Below are 5,829 nucleotides of genomic sequence, written 5' to 3'. Positions count from 1 at the left end.
CTCCAGAGGGCAGCACAGCCCGGGAATCCAACTCCCCAGCCCCTGTGGCAAGGGGGATGTTCCTCGAGTGGGGGCCCAGTTGGTCTTACAACTCTGCTAACGATGGTTGGTACCTCCGAAGGCTGAACTGGGGAACCGTTTTATTTTGCTGCCCAGCTGTTTTTTTTTTTTTTTTCAGATGGAGTCTCACTCTGTCACCCGGGCTAGAGTGCAGTGGTGCTATCTCAGCTCACTGCAACCTCTGCCTCCCAGGTTCAAACGATTCTCCTGCCTCAGCCTCCCGAGTAGCTGGGATTACAGGTGCCCACCACCACACCCAGCTAATTTTTGTATTTTTAGTAGAGACAGGGTTTCACCATGTTGGCCAGGCTGGTCTCAATCTCTTGACCTCGTGACCCGCCCATCTTGGCCTCCCAAAGTGCTGAGGTTACAGGCATGAGCCACTGCACTGGGCCACCACCCAGCCACTTGGTTCCTCCGGGTGACAAGATTCAACATGTCCCTGAGGCTAGGGAATTTCTGTCCAGAGCAGGGTGGCCCCATCATCAGAGAGGAGCCTCCCACTTCAGGAATCCTAAGGCCCATGGAGCCTGGGTACCCTCTCTACTCTTCTCCCAGAAGGTATTTGCCCCAGGCACTTTGCAGACCAACCAGGAACCATGGCAGAAGGCCAGGAATGGCTGGGGGCTGGTGGGAAGGATCAGGCCCAGCCCAGGCATTGCTGCTCTAGGGTCTCAAGGGTTCCCTGTCACTTTGGCCATTCTTCTGTTGCTAGTGTTCCTGGGCCCTTGGCAGCTGGGACCATTGAGTCCTCCCCACTGGGGGTGCTGGGGCCAGTCCTAGCCAGGGCAGAGAGTGGGTCAGCTGTCTCAGCTCCTTGAGTGGTTGGTGTTGGTACTGGTCTCATGGTTTTAGACCTGGTACCCAGTGGGTATGGGGAGCCCTGGGCACCTGTGGGCCTACTTATGGAAGGCATCCTCTTCTCTTATCAGGTACTGCCAACCCTGTGGTGCAGCTGCTGCCTCAGTTTCCCCTCATGCTCCAGGTCCCCACTGTGGCGGTTGCTCTTCCCTGAGATCCAGCCAGTGTAGCTGAGTCCCTGGTGTCTTGCTAACTTCCTGCCAGCCCCTGAACCCAGAGCTCTCTCTTTCCCTTGGCCACTGGCTAAGAGCCTCTACCACTGAAAAAACTCAGTTTCCTAGCCAGGTGCAGTGGCTCATGCCTGTAACCTCAGCACTTTAGGAGGCTGAGGCAGGAGGATCGCTTGAGAACAGGAGTTTGAGACCAGCCTGGGCAACATAGTGAGACCCCACCTCTAAAAAAAAAAAAAAAAGCCAGGCATGGTGGTGCATGCCTGTAGTCCCAGTTACTTGGGGGGATTACTTGAGCCTGGGAGGTTGAGGCTGCAGTGAGCTATGAGGGGTGCCACTGCACTCCAGCTTGGGAGACAGAGTATGACCCTGTCTCAGTAACAAAAACCAAAACCAACCAACCAAAGAAAAAACGAAAAACCCTCATTTTCCTTCTCTGTTATATGGGTGATAATGCCTACCCTATAGAGTTGTTGGAAGGCATACTGATAGCATTTTTACACATTTGACACTCCCTGGTAGATAGCAGGTGCTCAGTAAAAAGTGACAATGGGCTGGGCACAGTGGCTCACGCCTGTAATCCCAGCACTTTGGGAGGCTGAGGCAGACAGATCACCTGAGATCAGGAGTTCGAGACCAGCCTGGCCAACATGGTGAAACCCCGTCTCTACTAAAAATACAAAAATTAGCTGGGTGTGGTTGTGGGCACCTGTAGCTACTCAGGAAGCTGAGAGGCAGGAGAACAACTTGAACCCAGGAGGTGGAGGTTGCAGTGAGCCATTGCACTCCAGCCTGGGCAACAACAGTGAAACTCTGTCTCAAAAAAAAAAAAAAAAAAAAGTGACAATGATCATTCCTGGTGTTAATAACAGACTTCCTTTTTTTTTTGAGACAGAGTCTCCCTCTGTTGCCCAGGCTGGAGTGCAGAGACACAATCTTGGCTCACTGCAAGCTCCACCTCCTGGGTTCACGCCATTCTCCTTCCTCAGCCTCCCAAACAGCTGGGACTACAGGCGTCCACCACCACGTCCAGCTAATTTTTTGTATTTTTAGTAGAGACGGGGTTTCACCATGTTAGCCAGGATGGTTTCGACCTTCTGACCTCGTGATCTGCCTGCCTCGGCCTCCCAGAGTGCTGGAATTATAGGCGTGAGCCACCGCACCCGGCCAATAACACACTTATCTTTCTGCCTCTCACCTGACTCAGAGAGACTTTTGCTGCCATGATCTCTACATGTGAACTCCTCCCAAGAGTAGAGCTGCCCAGAAGGACCATCTGTGGTGATGGAAATGTTCTACGAATGTGCCATTCAATATGCCGGCCGCTTGAACACATGTCGTCCTGGCCCTCTTGGGCACTGGAATTGTGAGCAGCGTGACTGAGTATCTTAGTCCATTTGGGCTTCTATTACAGAAAACCATAGGCTGGTGGCTTAAACAACACACATTTCTTTCTTACAATTCCAAGATTGAGGAACCAGCAGATTGGTGTCTGGTGAGGGCCCACTTCCTGATTTGTGGATGGCTGTCTTCTCCCTGTATCCTCACATGATGGGGAGTGATATGGTTTGGCTGTCTGTCCCCTGCTTAAATCTCATGTCGAGACCAGGTGCAGTGGCTCACACCTGTAATCCCAGCACTTTGGGAGGCCAAGGTGGGCGGATCACCTGAGGCCAGGACTTTGAGATTAGCCTGAACCACATGGTGAAAACCTGTCTCCACTAAAAATACAAAATTAGCCGGGTGTGGTGGTGGGCGCCTGTAATCCCAGTTACTCGGGAGGCTGAGGAAGGAGAATCACTTGAACCTGGGAGGCAGAAGTTGCAGTGAGGCCAGATGGCGCCACTGCACTCCAGCCTGGGCGACAGAGTGAAACTGTCTCAAAAAAAAAAAAAACCAAAAAAAGAAAAAAAAAGAGGTCTCATGTCAAATTGTAATCCCCAGTGTTGGAGGTGGGGCCTGATAGGAGGTGATTAAATCACCGGGCGGATTTCTCATGAATGGGTTAGCACCATCCCCTCCGTGCTGTTTTCATGGTAGAAGGTTATCATAAGCTCTGCTTGTTTAAAAGTGAGTAGCACCTCCCCACCTCTCTCATCCTCTTGCTCTGGCCATGTGAGATGTGCGTGCTTCCCCTTCACCTTCTGCCATGATTGTAAGTTTCCTGAGACCTCCCCAGAAGCTGAGCAGATGTCAGAATCATGCATCCTGTACAGCCTGCGGAACGTGAGCCAATTAAAACTCTTTTCTTGGCTGGGTGTGGTGGCTCACACCTGTAATCCCAGCACATTGGGAGGCCAAGGTGGGTGGATCACCTGAGGTCATGAGTTCGAGACCAGCCTGGATAACATGGTGAAAACCCGTCTCTACTAAAAATACAAAAATTTGCTGGGCGTGGTGGCGGGCACCTGTAATCCAGCTACTCAGGAGGCTGAGGCCGGAGAATGGCTTGAACCCAGGAGGTGGAGGTGACAGTGAGCCAAGATCGTGCCATTGCACTTTTGCCTGGGTGATGACAGTGAAACTCCATCTCCAAAAACAAAACAAAACAAAACACCCCTCTTTTCTTTAAAAATTACCCAGTCTCAGGTTTTTCTTTATAGCAGTGCCAGAATGGACCAAGACAGGGAGAGAGGAAGCAAGCTTGGTGATGACTCTTCTCGAAAGGCTGCTAATCCCATCAAGTGAATTCCACCCTTACAACCTCATCTAAACATGATCACCTCCCAAACTTCTCACCTCCAAATACCATCACACTGGGAGTTAGGAGTTTGACATATGAATTTTGGAGAGTCCACAAACATTCTGCCTATAACACTAGAAATGAATTTCATTTCATTTTATCTATTTGTTTGAGACAGAGTCTTGTTCTGTCGCCCAGGCTGCAGTGCAGTGGTGTGATCTCCGCTCACTGCAACCTCCACCTCCCAGGTTCAAATGATTCTCCTGCCTCAGCCTCCTGAGTAGTTGGGACTATAGGCACCCACCACCATGCCTGGCTAATGTTTTCTGTATTTTTAGTAGAGACAAGGTTTCACCATGTTGGCCAGGCTGGTCTCAAACTCCTGACCTCAAGTGATCCTCCCACCTCGGCCTCCCAAAGTGCTGGGATTACAGGGTGAGCCAGAGAACTTGGCCTTCCTTTAATTTTAATCAATTTAAATGTAAAGAGCTGCATGTAGCTAGGAGCTACTGAATTGGACAGCACAGCCTTAAGGAGAGTGGAAATCAGCTGAATCCAGTTGAAACAGGAGTTAAACCAGTTGGAGGCAGCCAACATTGGATGACCTTGGCTGAAACTAGCTGAAGCTGGTTGAAAGGAGCCACAAACTGTTCACAACCACCTGAAGCTGAATTAACTTGGCTGAAACTGGTTGAAGTCATTTGAAACCAGCTGAAACTGGATCAAACCAGCTGGCAGTGGTTGAAACCAGATGAAATCATTTAAGTAGGGTTTGTCATATTATTTTGCCTCTTGATGAACTAGTCCTGGGTTTGTTTTTTTTGAGGCAGAATCTTGCTGTGTCGCCCAGGCTAGAGTGCAGTGGTGCGATTTCAGCTCACTGCAACCTTCTCCCAGGTTAAAGTGATCTTCCTGCCTCAGCCTCCTGAGTAGCTGGGATTACAGGAGCGCACCACCACTCCTGACTAATTTTTGTATTTTTAGTAGGGACGGGGTTTCACCATGTTGGCCAGGTTGGTCTCAAACTCCTGACCTCAGGTGATCCACCCGTCTTGGCCTCCCAAAGTGCTGGTATTACAGGCACGAGCCCTGGTGCCCAGCAGCATACACATTTAGTTTTATTCTAACAAGGTAGCTTGTACATTTTAAGATATAAAACTGAACATCTTTTTTCCTCTGGAGAAACATAAGGAAAACCAAGGAACTTTTTACAACAAACATTTTTAAACATTTACAAAAGTAGACAGAGAGTACAGTGAACCCCCGTGCACCCACTGCCCAGCTTAAATAACAATCAGGATTTTGCCAATGTGCTCTAAACTATCCTCCCCTTCCCCTCTTTTTCTTGGCTGGGATGTTTTAAAGCAAATCCCAGATATGTCGTAAAAAGAAAATGTAAAAATAAAACAGAGCAAAAATTACAATGCAGATGCCCCGTCTGGGAAGAAATGAGGAGCGCCTCTGCCCGGCCACCCATCGTCTGGGATGTGAGGAGCGCCTCTGCCCGGCCGCCCCGTCTGGGAAGTGAGGAGCCCCTCTGCCCGGCCGCCACCCCATCTAGGAAGTGAGGAGCGTCTCCACCCGGCCACCCCGTCTGGGAAGAAGTGAGGAGCGCCTGTGCCCGGCCGCCCCGTCTGGGAAGTGAGGAGCTCCTCTGCCCGGACGCCACCCCATCTAGGAAGTGAGGAGCGCCTCTGCCCGGCCGCCTCTTCTGGGATGTGAGGAGCACCTCTGCCTGGCCGCCCCGTCTGGGAAGTGAGGAGCGCCTCTGTCCGGCCGCCCCGTCTGGGAAGTGAGGAGCGCCTCTGCGCGGCCACGCCTTCTGGGATGTGAGGAGCGCCTCTGCCCGGCCGCCCCATCTGGGAAGTGAGGAGCGCCTCTGCCCGGCCACGCCTTCTGGGATGTGAGGAGCACCTCTGCGCGGCCGCCCCGTCTGGGAAGTGAGGAGCGCCTCTGCGCGGCTGCCCCGTCTGGGAAGTGAGGAGCGCCTCTGACCAGCCGCCCCTTCTAGGGTGTGAGGAGCGCCTCTGCCCAGCCGCCCCTTCTGGGGTGTGA

The 5,829-nt window shown here is 51.8% G+C and overlaps 1 long non-coding RNA gene across 1 annotated transcript; it reads left to right on the top strand.

Moving 5' to 3' along the window:
- The first annotated feature begins 527 nt into the window (after window positions 1-527).
- On the top strand, window positions 528-5,183 carry LOC134737518 (uncharacterized). Its single transcript, XR_010122610.1, has 2 exons — window positions 528-621; window positions 2,299-5,183. It is a non-coding gene; the product is annotated as an uncharacterized lncRNA (long non-coding RNA).
- The last annotated feature ends 646 nt before the right edge of the window (window positions 5,184-5,829 follow it).

Source organism: Symphalangus syndactylus, chromosome 9 (assembly GCF_028878055.3).
Source record: "Symphalangus syndactylus isolate Jambi chromosome 9, NHGRI_mSymSyn1-v2.1_pri, whole genome shotgun sequence".
In the NCBI taxonomy this organism is placed as follows: Eukaryota; Metazoa; Chordata; class Mammalia; order Primates; family Hylobatidae; genus Symphalangus; species Symphalangus syndactylus.
This window is presented reverse-complemented; position numbering and strand designations above follow the sequence as displayed.